The sequence below is a fragment of the Schistocerca cancellata genome, chromosome 2 (genome assembly GCF_023864275.1).
Source record: "Schistocerca cancellata isolate TAMUIC-IGC-003103 chromosome 2, iqSchCanc2.1, whole genome shotgun sequence".
Taxonomy (NCBI): domain Eukaryota; kingdom Metazoa; phylum Arthropoda; class Insecta; order Orthoptera; family Acrididae; genus Schistocerca; species Schistocerca cancellata.
Genome location: NC_064627.1, coordinates 682,909,297 through 682,929,099, shown reverse-complemented (window position 1 = coordinate 682,929,099; position 19,803 = coordinate 682,909,297). Strand labels below are relative to the sequence as shown.

The 19,803-nt window shown below is 42.6% G+C and overlaps 1 non-coding gene across 1 annotated transcript; it reads right to left on the bottom strand.

Annotated features, from left to right (window-relative positions):
- Positions 1 to 19,335: 19,335 nt before the first annotated feature.
- On the bottom strand, positions 19,336 to 19,410 carry Trnas-cga (transfer RNA serine (anticodon CGA)). The gene has a single exon. It is a non-coding gene; the product is annotated as a tRNA-Ser (tRNA).
- Between the last annotated feature and the right edge of the window lie 393 nt (positions 19,411 to 19,803).

The window sequence follows — 19,803 nt, the reverse complement described above, 5'->3', positions numbered from 1 at the left end:
AAGGCAACGAACTCGCAAGGGGACTGTGACGGGCGCACCGCAGTTCAAACTTGTATGTTTAACTTTCTGTGGAGTGATAGACGGCTTCCTCTTGCAAGGACAGAAGTGATGATGTGCCCACTCAGAGCCGCCCATTAAATCTTGAAATTATCGAACTTTAAAGCTGCTTGAGGAGCGCAGCCAACATTAATACTGGACTATTATAGGTTTGTTCATGAAACTCCTGACAATTCCATTTAGTTATAGCTATCATTAAGAGGTTTAACAACTATGGTTAAAATCTGTTACCATAGTTACGACAATTTTATATTCTAAAGGCAAAGAAAATGAGGAACTAACAGTGAACATACTTTAAATTACTGTCGACGTCAAGATAATTTTGGACAGGTCAGGAAAACTGCTGGTGAATCCTGTTGATGCATTGGGCAGATGGACGGAATATTTTGAAGAGTTGCTCAATGTAGGTGAAAATACGATCAGTAATGTTTCAGATTTCGATGTACAATGCGATAGGAATGACGACAGAAATAGGATCACATTTGAGGAAGGAGAGAAAATGGTCAATAGACTGCAGTGCAATAAAGCGGCTGGGGTGGATAAAATTAAGTCGGAACTCATCAAATACAGTGAAATGTCAGGTCTTAAATGGCTACACAGGATAATTGAAATAGCGTGGGAGTTGGCACAGGTTCCATCAGGCTGGACGAAAGCAGTAATCACACCAATCTTTAAACATGGAAACAGAAAAGATTGTAAAAACTCCATTGGTATCTCTTTAATCAGCGTTATGGGTAAAAACTTCTCAGGTATTGTTGAGATGAAAGTGCGAGTACTAGTTGAGGACAAATTGGATGAAAATCAGTGTGGGTTTAAGCCTCTTAGACGTTGTCAGGACCAGATCTTTAGCTTACGGCAAATAATGGAGAAGTGTTACTATTGGAACAGGGAATTGTATCTATGCTTTATAGATCTAGAAAAGGCATATAACCGATTTCCTAGGAGGAAGTTATCGTCTGTTCTACGAGATTATGGAATAGGAGGCAAACTTTTGCAAGCAATTAAAGGTCTTTACATAGATAGTCAAGCAGCTGTTAGAGTTGACGGTAAATTGAGTTCATGGTTCAGAGTAGTTTCAGGGTTAAGACAAGGCTGCAACCTGTCTCCCCTGTTGTTCATATTATTTATGGATCATATCTTGAAAACAATAGACTGGCTGGGTGAGATTAAGATACGTGAACACAAAATAAGCAGTCTCGCATATGCGGATGACTTAGTTGTGATGGCAGATCCGACTGAAAGTTTGCAAAGTAATAGTTCAGAGCTGGATCAGAAATGTAAGCACTATCGTATGAAAATTAGCATCTCCAATACGAAAGTAATATCAGTGGGAAAGAGATATAAAAGGATTGAGTACAAAATAGAAGGAACAAAGTTAGAACAGGTGGACGGTTTCAAGTACTTAGGATGCATATTCTCACAGGATGGCAACATAGTGAAAGAACTGGAAGCGAGATATAGCAAAGCTAATGCAGTGAGAGCTCAGCTACGATCTACTCTCTTCTGCAAGAAGGAAGTCAGTACCAAGACTAAGTTATCTGTGCACCGTTCAACCTTTCGACCAACTTCGTTTCATGGGAGCGAAAGCTGGGTGGATTCATGTTACCTTATCAATAAGGTTGAGGTTAAGGATATGAAAGTAGCTAGGATGACTGCAGGTACTAGTAGTTGGGAACAATGGCAGGAGGGTGTCCACAATGAGGAAATCAATGAAATACTGGGAATGAACTCTATAGATGTAGCAGTCAGGGTGAACAGGCTTAAATGGTGGGGTCATGTTACACGCATGGGAGAAGCATGGTTACCCAAGAGACTCACGGGTTCAGCAGTAGAGGGTAGGAGGAGACGGGGTAGACCAAGGAGAAGGTACCTGGATTCGGTTAAGAATGATTTTGAAGTAATAGACGTAACGTCAGAAGTGGCACCAATGTTAGCAGTGAATAGGGGATCATGGAGGAATTTTGTAAGTGGGACTATGCTCCAGACTGAACGCTGAAAGGCATAATCGCACTTAAATGATGATGATGATGATGATGATGATAATGGTCAAGATAATTGAAGACGGACCACTGAATTACTTGTAAAAGAAAGTGAAAGAAGCGACAGCGCCAGGTCTAGTGATGTCGTCCGTTATTTGCTTGAAACTATTTTGGAAATGCTGAATCTGGCAGTGCCTGAAGCGGCTACACTGCTCGATGTGACGAGGGAGACACGATGCCGTTTGTTTCTTCTAATATCGCATCCCATCTAATTTAGAATTCTCCTGCAAAATATACACGTAGGACCTCGGTAAGAAGAGTGACGAACTCAGAAATTCAATACTTGCGAAAAATCGACTTAAAGAATTCCATTCAACTTAATACATAAATAATACACTCCTGGAAATGGAAAAAAGAACACATTGACACCGGTGTGTCAGACCCACCATACTTGCTCCGGACACTGCGAGAGGGCTGTACAAGCAATGATCACACGCACGGCACAGCGGACACACCAGGAACCGCGGTGTTGGCCGTCGAATGGCGCTAGCTGCGCAGCATTTGTGCACCGCCGCCGTCAGTGTCAGCCAGTTTGCCGTGGCATACGGAGCTCCATCGCAGTCTTTAACACTGGTAGCATGCCGCGACAGCGTGGACGTGAACCGTATGTGCAGTTGACGGACTTTGAGCGAGGGCGTATAGTGGGCATGCGGGAGGCCGGGTGGACGTACCGCCGAATTGCTCAACACGTGGGGCGTGAGGTCTCCACAGTACATCGATGTTGTCGCCAGTGGTCGGCGGAAGGTGCACGTGCCCGTCGATCTGGGACCGGACCGCAGCGACGCACGGATGCACGCCAAGACCGTAGGATCCTACGCAGTGCCGTAGGGGACCGCACCGCCACTTCCCAGCAAATTAGGGACACTGTTGCTCCTGGGGTATCGGCGACGACCATTCGCAACCGTCTCCATGAAGCTGGGCTACGGTCCCGCACACCGTTAGGCCGTCTTCCGCTCACGCCCCAACATCGTGCAGCCCGCCTCCAGTGGTGTCGCGACAGGCGTGAATGGAGGGACGAATGGAGACGTGTCGTCTTCAGCGATGAGAGTCGCTTCTGCCTTGGTGCCAATGATGGTCGTATGCGTGTTTGGCGCCGTGCAGGTGAGCGCCACAATCAGGACTGCATACGACCGAGGCACACAGGGCCAACACCCGGCATCATGGTGTGGGGAGCGATCTCCTACACTGGCCGTACACCATTGGTGATCGTCGAGGGGACACTGAATAGTGCACGGTACATCCAAACCGTCATCGAACCCATCGTTCTACCATTCCTAGACCGGCAAGGGAACTTGCTGTTCCAACAGGACAATGCACGTCCGCATGTATCCCGTGCCACCCAACGTGCTCTAGAAGGTGTAAGTCAACTACCCTGGCCAGCAAGATCTCCGGATCTGTCCCCCATTGAGCATGTTTGGGACTGGATGAAGCGGCGTCTCACGCGGTCTGCACGTCCAGCACGAACGCTGGTCCAACTGAGGCGCCAGGTGGAAATGGCATGGCAAGCCGTTCCACAGGACTACATCCAGCATCTCTACGATCGTCTCCATGGGAGAATAGCAGCCTGCATTGCTGCGAAAGGTGGATATACACTGTACTAGTGCCGACATTGTGCATGCTCTGTTGCCTGTGTCTATGTGCCTGTGGTTCTGTCAGTGTGATCATGTGATGTATCTGACACCAGGAATGTGTCAATAAAGTTTCCCCTTCCTGGGACAATGAATTCACGGTGTTCTTATTTCAATTTCCAGGAGTGTACAAGCTTCCTCTAAAATTCAAATAAGTATAAGTAAGTATTTTTGGTAGTAATTTCCATGATATTTCATACATGGACGTGTAGCTCTGCATTTTTGAGTTGTGTCACTGTTGTTGCGTGGGTGAGATGACTGCAGTTGCGTTCTCAATAGCGAAGTGACTTCTACAACGTTACTAAACTACGATTTGGGTTTGCTGTCCTTCCCGTATTTAGTCCAAAAACTTTAGGGACCGGATTAGTAAAAAATAGACAAACATTGAAGCAGAGGTCTTAACGTTTCTGGTGTTCCTCATAGTTCCGCCTACCTACCCCCCCCCCCTCCACAACCACGCATAGTACAGCGCACAGAACGTTCATAGAACGATGCTGCAGTTTCGGATTAGTCCTTCATCCGGATGTCGCTCAACTCGCCCATCGCTTTGGCTTGAATGTCGGTTGAAAATTCGTCGAAGTGTTGACCTTTCACGTGTATTTCTGCACTTTGTCGTTTTGTGGTAGGTACGTAACGATCATGTCTCTTGACCCGTGCTGATTTTTTCCAGGTATAAGATGTCCGGGTATTGCATTTCAATGAAGACGAGAATTGGGTTCATAAGCTGACATTTTCAATCAGGAATAACTTTATGATGCCGTCACAAACTGACTAATATTTTGATGGCGCTATGTTTAGAAATGCAGCAGTTTATGTGTAACGCTTACGACCTGCCACCTGGACCGCCACCTGCAGCTATTGCCGCCTATTGCAAAACGGCGAAAGAACAGTTATGGACAAAATACATTTATTTTTAAACTAATTATAAAATTTTGTGATAAAAGTAAAGGTACTCTGTGAAATTCCAGGTCATTAAGTGATGTATAATTTTCAGTCTACAAGTAACGAACTTCAAAATAAAATATAAAAATTATGTGTTTGGTGCGATGGTACGACACTTCAATACGTTCAGGGCTGGTAGCCTACGTAAATGAAGCCCCGTACTCTTTTACCGGGAGATACTGCATACTCAATTGTCTCTCTTTACAGCATGACAGTTCACAGTTGCATTAAACTAATATTGTCTCTCGTTCACCTGGATAACTTTCTTTATTGAGGATGTGATGATCAGCGTTTCCCCAATAAAAGCGATAACAGTATACAAAAAATATACGGATTATGCTAACGATTCCAGACATCGCTTTTCAAATAATATCTTAAGGTAATTTCTGCAGAAACTTGGGGCTTACTCAAAATACAGTTCATAGCTATACTACACTATCCACAAATGGTGGAAGATGGTACTTTATTCTTCTGCAATATTGCACTTCATAACTACGCGCATATTAGTTTATTCTTTGTTCTATGTCGCTTTATGAATGCAGCGAGACGTGACTGTACGACAGCATTCCGGTATGTTTGCCACATTATATCGTAACTACGCACACGTACGTCGTATTGTGCTTGTGAATCGAGGGCAATGGTACGTATTCGCAGCAGGGTCCTGCCCATCCTTCTGCTCTGCACGGGGGTCGTTGCGTGCCGGTACGTGTGACCCCCCCAGGCGCGCTAATGGCCTCATTACGGGCAGAGGCACGGAGCGCTCCTATCGTTACGCTAACGTGACGCAATGACCAGGGCGGTCCTGGCACAGTGATTCACTGTTATGGAGTTCCTAAGGCTTTCCAGTGAATGGACCACGTGGCTTACCAAACGAGGGCTGGTATGAAGCAATAGCAATATTTTCTTGTGTTAATCGCATTGTCAGACTACCTTCCGCTGATGCTTAGTGTTTTGGACTCATGTACCTCGAAGTACCCTGAATGTAGTCACCTACAATATTGTAGCGTGGCAGCCTGAGACAGTGTGCTTAACGTGAAATTTGTTCATTACCACTAATAAATATCCGAAGAATTGCAATGCAAATTTCTGTAAAGCTTACTTGCGCCTCCAAACCATCAACGTTTTGTTACCTTGGGCTTCTAAAGTCCCGTACCGTCCTAAAATATGATGTTGAATGTGTCAAGTAATGTTAATAAAAATTTCGACATACCGGAACAAATACATTCAAAGGGGAAGAAAAGAAATTATCCGTATGGGAAGGAAATAGGTAGATATGATGAACATATACAGAAAACAAATGGTAAAGATTTGACAAAATTCGATGATTTATTAACTCTATAACGATGCTGTTGCCCTCTTTCCTATTCTTAAATATGGTGCTGTATTTATTTCCGTAATTACGAGAGTTTGGTTCCGTCTGTGATGCAGTGTGAACTTGCTTGAACTTTTTCTATCTTACATAGCATCTAATTTCGGACTCGCGAATACAAGCAACAACAGTAACACATTGAACATTTTTTGTTAAATTATACTGTACCCTTTGGCTACAATTTGATATCGTGTTGAAACAAATTTTCGGCTTGTAGGCGTTCGTCAAGCAACGACAGTCAGAAAGACCGAAATTTGTTTCATCGCCGGCCGGAGTGGCCGAGCGGTTCTAGGCGCTACAGTCTCGAACCGCACGAGCGCTACGGTCGCAGGTTCGAAACCTGCCTCGGGCATGGATGTGTGTGATGTCCTTAGGTTAGTTAGGTTTCAGTAGTTATAAGTTCTAGGGGACTGATGCTTTCAGAAGTTAAGTCCCATAGTGCTCACAGCCATTTGAACCATTTTGAATGGCAAGGAAAGTGTTTTTGAAGAAGAGAAATTTATTAACATCGAGTATAGATTCAAGAGTCAGGAAGACGTTTCTGAAAGTATTTTTATGGAATGTAGCCATGTATGGAAGTGAAACATGGACGATAATTAGTTTGGACAAGAAGAGAATAGAACCTTCGAAATGTGGTGCTACAACAGAAGTATTAATAAAAGGGTTCTTCCAATAATATTTGCATGTGTTAGCACAAATGGTTGCAGTGTGTACCAAGACATGACCTCTCACTGTTACTGCTGGCTGGCCACTCAACTCCTAAGTCCGTCGTTTTTCCACATAAAAGGTGCTCCCCGAACTGGAACGCAAAGAGGCCACGTGTTAGCCCTGTCTGAACGCTGTCTGACAGGTCTGTCTAGTGTTCCTTTTCCATTGTAGAAAAGGCGTTCACCGAAGCCAAGGGAAAAAGCCCTTTCTCAGATCTAATGGCCTCTTCCTTTCTTTTGCAGAATCTACCTTTTTCATAATAAAAATTAAAACCAAGTGAAGAAGGAGCTCAGACCATATGAAAATGATTATTTTTCATTCCTTATAACAGATAATAAAATAACTATACATTTCCCATTCTAATTAAACATTTGTAGAATCATTAAATAAAAAAATCAGATCTCGGCGAAACAAGTCGTATAGGGAGATTAACACTTTTACATTGTAACTTTCGTGGGCTGGTTTCATAAAAATGCCACTGATTTAGTCTTCGCGATGTGGATTTTCAGATTGTATTCTCTAGCCATTTTATTAAATGAAAAAGAGCTTCTTGTAGGTAATTTTCATTCTGAATGACATATACTTAGTCAACAGCAAAAATCAGTGCCCTAAAAACGGCACTATTAATTTTAAAATATTTTTTCTCTGTACAGAAGTTTTGGTTACATTGTCGATATATGTACACAAGGGTCTTCCAGAATTAAAGTAAGCTTTGGCATAACTAAATCAAGCTGAAGATACCAACACAAAACTTTATTTACAGAGTTATAGTGCCTTACTCTGTTTTTCCTTGCAGTAATTTTAGCTGTCAAGGCAGTTATCGTAATGTGGGACCAGTTTTACAGTTCCCATTTTACACAGTCGTCTAACGTCAAGGTACCTGCTTGCTTGAGCTCTTTGTTGTCTGCAAAATGTTTTCCAGCCAAAATTTCCTTTAGTTCGGGAAGAAGCGAAAAGCTACATTTAGCATGTTGGTGGTTAATGTTATAGGAATACAACTTCGAAATTATACATACTGCAGGCAAATACAATGTTGTAATTGACTCACATTCACATCTGCTTCAGAACCTTGATCAAGTTCCTTTGTGATTTGATCACAAAGGTGAAATCAAAATATGCCTTATGAAGGATAGGTTTAACTGGGGATATTTCCTGAACATGTGCAAGGGCGTGGCAGATGTGCAAGATACTGATGAACGTTGACAGGAAATAAAGGAACAATTGCTACACAGTCCACCTGGTTATCTAACTGTGCGCTACCAAATACACACTGGTGTATTATTCTTCCAATCTGGAATCAGATACATGATGTGTGTTCAATCTGGATGTAGCTGAAGAATGTCTAATCTGTTGTACCCACAATGCCTATGGACACTTTGGTACAGTAAAATGTGCAAAGAAACTCGGAGAGTATTGTTACCTTCCATAGATGAGCGTGAAAGTACAAAGACTCTTGTGTACATATCTCTTGTGTCAGAAGGTCAAGACATCGAATATCTTAACTAGAGACAAGTAACACAAAATTATACTAAACAAGCCGATACAGTTCACATCAGTTGATGTCAAAAAGTAAAAGAGGTACGAAATATGTAGTAATTCTTTATAATGTATTTTACAAGTTCATAAAGTAAGGCCTCTAAAGAGATAATTATCAGACACATACTGAACGATTTTATACCCCAGTTCGGTAAATGTGAATGCATTTTGTCTGACTATGGAAGTATTTTTACAAGTTGCGAATGGAAGCAGTTCTTGAAAAGACAAGGTATTAAACCTATTAATTTAAAAATATCATCCAAAAACAAATATAGATGCGTGGATCGTCTGTGAATTCACTAACTTCATTTAGACCTATGAGGTTATGAATAACTTACAAAACACATTTACTAGCTGAACATCACATGAACTTATGCTTGGAGTACCAGAAAACATTGTATGGACAAAACCCGTAACAAAGATATCTAGGAAAAGTCTCCTGGGAGGGAAAAGTTAGGCAAGCGAGAGTTACACTTCCTGACAAAGCACAAAAGCATAGATGCCATTTAAACAGGAAGTGTATTTACACAGATGCATTTGTAATTGCCAGAATGCAGAAACCTGAATGCTATCTGTTGGCGCATCGAGACTCGGGTACAACTAAAGGCCTATGTCCTCATCAGGATGTGAAAGTGTTTCACGATTAGAATTAAGCAATGAACTGTCATGCAGTATGTCATTTGCGTCAAATAATGAGTGGTTTATATTAGGATTAGTGTATGTGTACAAATTTTATTTATGTTTGGGTATGGTTGCTTTTAATGTTTCGTTGTGTTTATATATATGTGAATGTAGACTTCGATTTTAAGTATGTGTATCATTGTACCCTTTTATTTGTGATTCTTCATTTATGCTTAGGTTGAACCTAAGACAACAAAATTTAGCATCTATTCCTTAAGATACGGTACAATGACAAGATAAACCTTAGGTGTACGAAAATAATATTTTTTACTACATGTGCTCACTATTAATTAGTGTGGTGGTAGAGTATGTGCATAATTTTCTCGCTTGTATTTCACAGTGCACATGATTTTAAACTCATATGTTGCTAAATATTTCATAATTAATTTATCTTGACTACTTATGAGATACTACATTATTTCAATCATCTTTTGGGTAGACTTGAGTGTCTTCAACACTTACAGGCGTTCGGTTTTTTGATTATTATTGAAATAAAGCAACCAAGAATTGCTCACCCTGTATTAGTGTGACTGTCAGCTTCCCTTATTTTTCCACTTCAGTTGCATCTATAGATACATGAAAAGTAATGTGACACTTGTATTACTGCAGCCATGGAAAGTGCTACTGATGTGCAGTTTTCACAGAATTGATTGGTAGACAGGGGATCATGTTTCTAGACAACAAAAAGATTTTAAGAATAATTATAAAGTGTATTTTGTGTGCAAACATGTGTTTTTTAAGGGAACAACGGCTATTGACATTACAGGGCTTTAGTGCAAGCCGTTTACGAGATGTCATATTCTGAAAAGTTCTCACACTGACACTTATAAAATATCTGTGGAAGCACGTACTAAAGGACAACACAAGTGCATACTCTAATCATGTGGATTCTGACCAGTAGCAAAACAGTTGAACACTACAGGTTGTGGTCAGCAGCCATACACACTTCTAGTCAGTCATGGAATGATTCCTGTACATGTGCTACCATTTCATTGGAGATCTCCAAGCAGGTTGCAGTAATACGTTATTGGATATCATCAGGTGTAACTGGTATATCCTTGCAGGAAGTGTCTGTTAGCTTTCCACACATAAAAACGTCTACAGGCGACAAATTCGAGGAATGAACCAGCCAACGATGTTCAGTGCAACGATTTTCAAAGTATTCACGAGACATACTGTAGTACCTCGTGTACTATGGGCTGGAAAGACATCATGTTGGTACCACACGTTCCTCCTAGTCTGCAAAGGAATGTCTCACAGCATCCCTGGAAGATGGTCCTTTAAGAGATTCAGATACTTGCACACATTCAGTGCTTCATCTATGGCAACCAGGCCTGTATGCTGATGGTTCAGTATCGTACACCACACGTTTACACTCCATGGACTCTGACGTTCCACCTGACGAAGCCAACAGGGATTGTCAACGGGCCAATTGTGAATGTGTTTGGGCTTTACTTGGCCATTATTAGTAAATGTGGCTTCGTCATTAAACATGATGCGTGATACATGTGGAGTATCCTGCGTTAATGTCCATGTAGAGAAGCTAACAGACTATGATGACTCTTGATGGAGAGAGATGTGACAGGGATGGAACCTATGTCGCTGGGTAACGCATATGGCACTTGCCTTACTCATGTTACTTCCTCGTGCAATTGCGCCAGAGCTAATGTGCGGGTTAACTACAACAGCAGCAATAACGTTGATTTCCCCCTCATAATGTGGTCACTTGTCTCCTTCTGTTACGTTTTCTAGCTGTTACACTAGCACATCCACGCAATATGTTGAAGAAGTTGTTAAATAACTGCCGAAATGGTCGACGTCTATTGGAATATCTTGCTGCATACAATATTCAAGAACGAACTGCATTCTTCCCACACTCTCCATATACCACGAGCATGTCGGCCTTTATTGCACTGGTAAATCCTATTGTCCACTCATAACCTGTTGCGTGGATCGTCACAGAATGACTGACTACCAAGTCGTAGTGCACTGAGGGAACAACACACGAGCACACTGTAAGCAAACATAGCAACATCGTACCAAGCAACTACGCAGGTCGAATGACACAAACAGTTGTTGGTGTAGAAGTTTTTCAAAGTAATATACCTCGCAAACGACTCGCACGAGAATCCTGCAACACACATCACTGACATTATTATTTACCCTACTTTCTTTTTGTTATTGTTAATGCCGATAGGCATTTTTCCACTCAAGGAAGTGTGTGTTTGCACAAAATAATACTTTCTAATGTGTGTATGTGTTTGTGTGTCTGTGTGTGTGTATTTGTTTCTGGACAGAGGTATATTCCATTCAATAGTTAGGATAATTTCACTTAGTTTCTTGATGTGTTAGTCCATTAACCTAGTTTTACGAATTATGTCCTTGAGAAATTCAGTTACTATGCTTTTCTGTTATTTTTTGAACATGAGATAATTTTATTGAATGATGGAGCGAGTGCTATGCTCAAGAATGAATGATTGCGTTAACATTAGTATGTATGGACTGTCATCAAGAGTCAACACTTGAGAAACTTCGATGTTGAGTGACTTACATAATGTAAAATATGTTGTCGATAAACATATACTCAGACGATGGTACCGATACATGAAGAAAGAAGTAACGTTAAACGAAAAAGATGTGGAACATTCCCCATTGAGCATATGAAACTGTTTCATTTGAGTGGAAGCAAGTATTAATAACTGCGAACCAAAAACAGTGAACACACCGCCGACTGGAAGTTGTACAGCAAATGAACCACTGTAGACGTCACACAGTTGGTCTCAGGGTGCCGTTCTTAGTGAATGCTGTTCTCGCTGTGTGAGGGCTATGGAACATGTGAACATTACAACATGAGTGTGCCCAGTGCATGTTACCTAAACTACCCGGTAGGTTGGTCATTCTGCTACCTTGATAAAATACTGGTTCGGGGAGAGTGTCCATCATGTGATGTCTAGCGTGAGCCGCGTGGACTTCATATTGCTGCCAGTGGGTTTGTCCATAATTTAGAAGATGTCTTTTGTCTTCTGCTGAAGACAAATGAACGTTTGTATCATCATGCCAGGCGGCTGCCATCACATGTACAAGAGACGAGTACGTGCACCGCAGAGGAATTTCAAGTGATATGAACCGGTATCATCACGAAATGAATGATGACACCATTTCAAAATAGAGTGCACGCAACGACTGGAAGGCACAGGAGTCAGTTTCTGACTATGTGAATTCGTGAATTATAGTAATTTAACCATGAACTTGAATTAAAAATGTTTACCGAGGTTAGTGTTTGATTTTCCCAAGGACGCGATTATACTGACTTTGTACCTCTCGATACCTCTGCCCACACCACGCTCTCAGTTACAAATTTCTACCAATTCCACTCTCTTCCAGGAAGCGCAGTATACTTTCTTTACTAATGCCCGTCATACGACCTGTATTCAACAATTTCATGTTCACCTTCCCGAGTTAACATGGTTCTGGAGGCTCCCCTCGCCATCAAACTGATGCTAGAGGACTGCGTCCTTTAAAGCAAATATCCGACTGGCTTCATGACCATTGTATAGTCTACCATATCGTCCTATGTAACGTAACCAGCATTGTGAGAATGAGGAACATTTCGGTCGAAGTTAAAGTAGGTTTGCTTCGATACGGCGAGTGAAAGCCGAGATATGCCCATCCCTCTCCCAATATGAAAAGCAATTCGCGCTAGAGCGTTTATGCTGGAAGACATTGGAGATACATGAACTCTCATGAGCATAAATGTTGGCTGAGCAAACAGTCACCAAACACTATGTGAAGTTCACAGCACCTCACAGGGAATGAATCCTGTAAAATCGTATTGAAGTCTTGAAAGAATTCTGTAATAACTATACTTATTGTAAACATTCATATTGCTATCATGCCCAGTGGGCAACTTTTTCAGGCCTTTGTCACAGATCTTAACTGACTGAACCAATAGATTAATTAATTAATTAATTAATCACATTATGTTCGAATATTTTCTCCTTCAAAAGACTCAGTTGTCTTCAGTTATTAAATTAGTTGCTCATGTTTTATCCCTACTAGTCGTGATGAATTATTGAAGTTTTATAGCGGAGAAGACTGACAAATTCAGCGATATATTTGTGTTTTTGTGGTCAGATTCAGTGAGAAACACTTAACGATATAACTGACTAATGCTGAAGATTGTGCAAGTCGTATTTTATTAAAAAAAATTAAAGTATACACGAAAAAAGTTTAAAAAGTATGGGGCAATGTAGAATCCTCTTCGCTTGTAACACTGACTTGACTAAACTACATCTAGTAGTGGCTAAAGACAATATTTAATGTGCCACAAGTAAAGAGATACAAACATTGTCTTATTTCAAATGTTCGACGCTCATCTAATACTCGTGCAGGTAGTGCACAGCTAGTTCATGTAATTGCTCCGGTTTTAGCCATGACAGAGTATAGACGTGCCTACGTGCTCATCTTTGGTTACCCAAGCTAGATAATCGTTTTATTATATATCTGAGTTAAACAAGCTTTTTTATCAAGTTGCATCATAAATCGGTCATGTTTAGCAGCTTCTATATAGAGGCTGATATATTCGATTGGAATATGAAAAAGTAAAATTCTACGCCCAAATTTTTTCCTGTAAACCATCCTTCGCTAAGCACTTCTATATTGCTTACGTTATGTAATTCTGCAATTAAGAATAAATACAATTAGAGGCTGTATTCGTGGTACGATTCCAGTTACAATGCAAAAATATTTAATTACATAAAAGTATCTGTGAATTCAGTATGTAATATATTACTGGCCATTAAAATTGCTACATCAATAAGAAATGCAGATGATAAACGGGTATTCATTGGACAAATATATTATATTAGAACAGACATGTGATTACATTTTCACGCAATTTGGGCGCATAGATCCTGAGAAATCAGTACCCAGAGTAACCACCTCTGGCCCTAATAACGGCCTTGATACGCCTGGGCATTGAGTCAAACAGAGCTTGGATGGCGTGTACATGTACAGCTGCCTCTGCAGCTTCAACACGATACCACAGTTCATAAAGGGTGGTGAATGGCGTATTGTGACAAGCCAGTTGCTCGGCCACCATTGACCAGACGTTTTCAATTGGGGAGAGATCTGGAGAATGTGCTGGCCAGGGCAGCAGTCGAACATTTTCTGTATCCAGAAAGGCCTGTACAGTACATGCAGCATGCGGTCGTGCATTATCCTGCTGAAATGTAGGGTTTCGCAGGGATCGAATTAAGGGTAGAGCCACGGTAGCACACCTAAAATGTAACCTCCACTGCCGTCAATGCGAACAAGGGGTGACCGAGACGTGTAACCAATGGCACCCCTTACAGTCACGCCGAGTGATACGCCAGTATGGCGATGACGAATACACGCTTCCAGTGTGCGTTCACCGCGATGTCACCAAACACGGATGCGAACATCATGATGCTGTAAACAGAACCTGGATTCATCCGAAAAAATGACGTTTTGCCATTCGTGCACCCAGGTTCGTCGTTGAGTACACCATCGCAGGCACTCCTGTCTGTGATTCAGCGTCAAGGGTAACCGCAGCCATGGTCTCCGAGCTGATAGTCCATGCTGCTGCAAACGTCGAACTGTTCGTGCAGATGGTTGTTGTCTTGCAAACGTCCCAATCTGTTGACTCAGTGATCGAGACGTGGCTGCACGATTCGTTACAGCCATGCGGATAAGATGCTTGACATCTCGACTGCTAGTGATACGAGGCCATTGGGATCCAGCACAGCGTTCCGTATTACCCTCCTGAACCCACCGATTCCATATTCTGCTAACAGTCATTGGATCTCGACCAGCTCGAGCAGCAATGTCGCGATACGATAAACCGCAATCGCGATAGGCTACAATCCGACCTTTATCAAAGTCGGAAACGTGATGGTATTCATTTCTTCTCCTTACACGAGGCATCACAACAAAGTTTCACCAGGTAACGCCGGTCAATTGCTGTTTGTGTATGAGAAATCGGTTGGAAACGTTCCTCATGTCAGCACGATGTAGGTGTCGCCACCGGCGCCAACCTTGTGCGAATGCTCTGAAAAGCTAATCATTTGCATTTCACAGCATCTTCGTCCTGTCGGTTAAATTTCGCGTCTGTATCACGTCATCTTCGTGGTGTAGCAATTTTAATGGCCAGTAGTGTAAGTTACAATATTACTCGGGGCGAGACGGTATCGAAGAGCGCAGGTGGAGGAGCTCTTTGGACTCGAGGATGTTCGGCGAATGGACTGGTCTGCCTGTTTCCTCGGTTTGGATCCCATCGAACACGTGTGGAACGCGTTGGAGAGAGGTACTGCGGCGTCCGCGTGCTCCAACGAGCGCACAGCAGTTCTGAACCGCGCTGGTGGAGGAACGGTAAGCCCAGTAACTATAAATTTTTACACCCCTTGCCAGCAGAATGTAAGCACATTGCAGATGTGTGATCACACAACTTCTTTTGAACCATGTGCCGCATTTTGTAATGTCCCGTGTGCCACCATAAATTGCGCTGACGTCAGTACAATTATTGTCTTCGAATAAGAGCGTCATTTCTGTTCATCGCAATGTGTATGCTTTGCCCTTATTATGAACTACAGTATACCGCCTCTTTGTGAAGAGCAGTATTTCTTTCTCACGGTCTATGTGGAATTGTAAATCCTGTCATTTTCCTCATTTGAGTGATTCCAGTTAATTTTCAATTGGCTGATGAATGTAAACATTACATTGTATTTCGTGTGATGTTGCTATATTCCTTAACTGTAACCCCTAATAGAACCATGACAGAGTGTAACACATTATTGATTACCAACATGTCCTCGCTACAGCTGGCCCAAGCTTTCACGAACAGTTAGCGTAAGACCTTGGATATTTTTTTAGTGTCAAACATTAAACTCTCCATGACATCCGCAGCGATCATTTCATTCCACATGCTTCAAAAACACTTGATGAATAGGCTGACTGTGTTCTCCAAGGGGATCAACAATCAATTACGTGAAGAAAATTGTTACATAAGAAATATTTATACAATCGTTTTCCTTTATTCCAGTATGTGTTTGTAGACTTGGCATTATTGCAGCATGAGGAAACTAGAGAGAGTAGTGGCTTCCGTAACGTAAGTCAGTCCCACTTATTCCTATATCCATAAGTTCAAATGGTTCAAATGGCTCTGAGGACTATGGGACTTAACTTGTAAGGTCATCAGTCCCCTAGAACTTAGAACTACTTAAACCTAACTAACCTAACGACATCACTCACATCCATGCCCAAGGCAGGATTCGAACCTGCGACCGTAACGGTCGCGCGGTTCCAGACTGTAGTGCCTAGAACCGCTCGTCCACCACGGCCGGCTATCCATAAGTATCTACTAATGTTGTAGACAACTAGCGTGCCGTCAAAAGGATGTTAAACTCTAATGCCCAATGGTGGTGGCAGCAGTCACATTACGATTCGGAAGAAGCCAGGTAAACCTCGAAAACTCGTCAATGATAACTAATACATACCGATGGCCTCTTTTGGTGCGAGATAAGGGCCCCACACAATCGATATAGAGTTTGTCCATGGGGCAAGGTTCACTAAGGAACCCCTGTTGAAGAGCGTTTTTCGGTTTGGCCACACGGCACAACTGACACCGAGAAACCGTTTCCCTAACGTCTCGGTCAATAGACGGCCAAGACAGGTGCTCCTTAACCTTCTGCAATGTCTGATAGGTACCTAAATGCCCGCCAATGAACGAGTTGTGAAAATAATGGAAAACGGGGCGTACTAGGGTGCCTGGTAGACAGATCTTAATCTCGTTGGTACGTCCACCCTTTTACACAAAATGCCTTTCCTGATAACGTATATATCCAAACGCTCCCCCGCCGACAGCCGTTTCGTAACGGATCCCCAAATGAGGCCCTGAGACTGATGGGCGGCAATATCACTAAACAAATGAGGAAAACCGCCTAACACGACACAACAAAGACTGCCTTCCGAAACTTGTTGGGCGCCATCACTAGATGGTTGCTCGGTAAACATACGGCTGACAAGGGAACCTCCCCATCGGATTTAGTTATAAGTTGGCACAGTGGATAGGCCTTGAAAAACAGAACACAGATCAGTCGAGCAAACAGGAAGAAGTTGTGTGGAACTATGAAAAAATAAGCAAAATATACAAACTGAGTAGTCCATGCGCAAGATAGGCAACATCAAGGATAGTGGGAGGTCAGGAGCGACGTGGTTCCGTGGTTAGCGTGAGCAGCTGCGAAACGAGAGATCCTCGGTTCAAGGCTTCCCTCGTGTGAAAAGTGTAAATTTTTATTTTCAGTTTATGTGACAAACTCTTATGTTTTCATCACTTTCTGGGAGTGATTATCGCATCCACAAGAAAACCTAAATCGGGCAAGGTAGAAGAATCTTTTTACCCATTCGCCAAGTGTACAAGTTTGGTGGGTCGACAACATATTCCTGTCATGTGACGCACATGCCGTCGCCAGTGTCTTATAAAGTATATCAGACGTGTTTTCCTGTGGAGGAATCGGTTGACTTATGACCTTCCGATAAAATGTTTCCGGTTCCCATTGGAGAGGCACGTCCTTTCGTCTACAAATCGTTTTTGCGGTGCGGTCGCAAAATACAGACACTAAACTTATTGCAATGAACAGAGACGTCAATGAACGAACGGACAGATCATAACTTTGCAAAAATAAAGAAAATAAACTTTTCAAAAGAGGGAAGACTTGAGCCAAGTACCTCCAGTTCCACAGCTGCTCACGCTAATCACAGGACCATGCGCTCCTGAGCTCACGCTATCCTTGATGTTGCCTATCTTGCGCATGGACTACTCAGTTTGTATATTTTGCTTATTTTTTCATAGTTCCACACAACTTCTTCCTGTTTTCACGACTGACCTATGTTCAGTTTTTCAAGGACTACCCATTGTGCCAACTTATAACTAAATCTGAAGGGGGTGCGATGGGGAGGTTCCCTTGTGAGGACGTCCGCGAGCACATTCTCAGTGCCTCTAATATGCTTAACCTCGAACTGAAACGCCGAAATGCTTACCGCCCACCTCGCGATATGGCCAGTTCTACGCGGCCTGGCAAGCACCCAGCTTAAGGCTTGATTGTCAGTCTGTAGCTGAAATACTCTATGATCGAGATAAAACCTGTACTGATCCAGCGCGAACAAGACGGCCAATGCCTCACATTCGTAAAAAGAATATTTAAGCTCGGCGCTCGTTAACCGACGAGACGCGTATGCTAATGGCTGCCTTTGATCTTCGAACTCCTGCAGAAGGACTGCCGAAAATCATGCAATAGGTGCGTCGCTTTTGACAATAAAATTCTTAATAAAACCAGGCACTCTGATAACTGGAGGACTGGCTATAGCCGCCTTAATGTGCTCAAACGCAGACAACTGATAAATATCGTGAGAAGGAGTTACGTTTGTAAATTTTGTGATGCCACTGAAAATGGCACTGTTCGATCGAAGAGAAGCTTCTATTGCTTTTGGGAACTGTATAGTACGACAGGACTATTGACGACGCACGTGGGACGTGACGCTGAGATTTATGTTTTCCGTGATTTCCCTAAAATACTTAAGGTGAATGCTGGAATGGTTCCTTTGAAAGGGCACGGCCGATCTTCTTCACCTATCATTCCCGGATACCAGATTTTCCCTTGACTCTGGTGACCTCGATGCCGACGGGGAGTTAACCCTACTCTTCCTTCTTTTGTAACAAGTATGTTAACTTAATTAATTAACACGTCGCACTTGTCTTATTGTAGTTAGAGTTACGCAAGCATAATTCGGAATATTGAGCACTGTGTGCTGGTAACGTTCATTATCATGAAGTGTATAGTGGTATAAGCACCACAGATAACCGCAAGAGTTGATCTTTGGAGTGGAGATTCACCAAATGCTCTAGATAAGCTACATAAGATTACCATGCAGGCAGCAGTGGCATGGTACACGTGTAAATTCTATGTGGATTGCTTTCTGAGTCGCCAATCAAGTTCTGCTGTTATAAACAGAGATGACAATAGAAGCGTTGGCCTGTCCTAACAGCAGATGCAAAGCAGTGCTGGTAGAAGTGGAGTACAGGAAAAGTTACACAAAGAAGTGAAAGGTGGAGCTTAGTGTAAAGGAAGGTGCGTTCCTGGGTGTGAGTATGACATTTACCACCATGCTTCACTCTCTGGGTGGAAAAGGTGGAGTTCTGCTAGAATGATCTGCAACAAACCGTTAGGTAACGTCGATCGTCGGTGGCCGCGGCTTGTAGAATAGCTCGACTTGCATCCAACGAGAATTAAGTTGTGTATGGCCTACAAAAGCTACGAACAATCTGGTCACATGAAACTTCCTGGCAGATTAAAACTGTGTGCCCGACCGAGACTCGAACTCGGGACCTTTGCCTTTCGCGGGCAAGCGCTCTACCAACTGAGCTACCGAAGCACGACTCACGCCCGGTACTCACAGCTTTACTTCTGCCAGTATCTCGTCTCCTACCTTCCAAACTTTACAGAAGCTCTCCTGCGAACCTAGCAGAACTAGCACTCCTGAAAGAAAGGATATAGCGGAGACATGGCTTAGCCACAGCCTGGCCGTGGCTAAGCCATGTCTCCGCTATATCCTTTCTTTCAGGAAAGGTCCCGAATTCGAGTCTCGGTCGGGCACACAGTTTTAATCTGCCAGGAAGTTTCATATCAGCGCACACTCCGCTGCAGAGTGAAAATCTCATTCTGGAAATCTGGTCACATATTTTTACTATGAATTGTTTTACACGCTGACATGTAGTTTCCATCGTATTGCTTCGTCCTGAGCGGGTTCTCCATCAGTAAAACGTAAA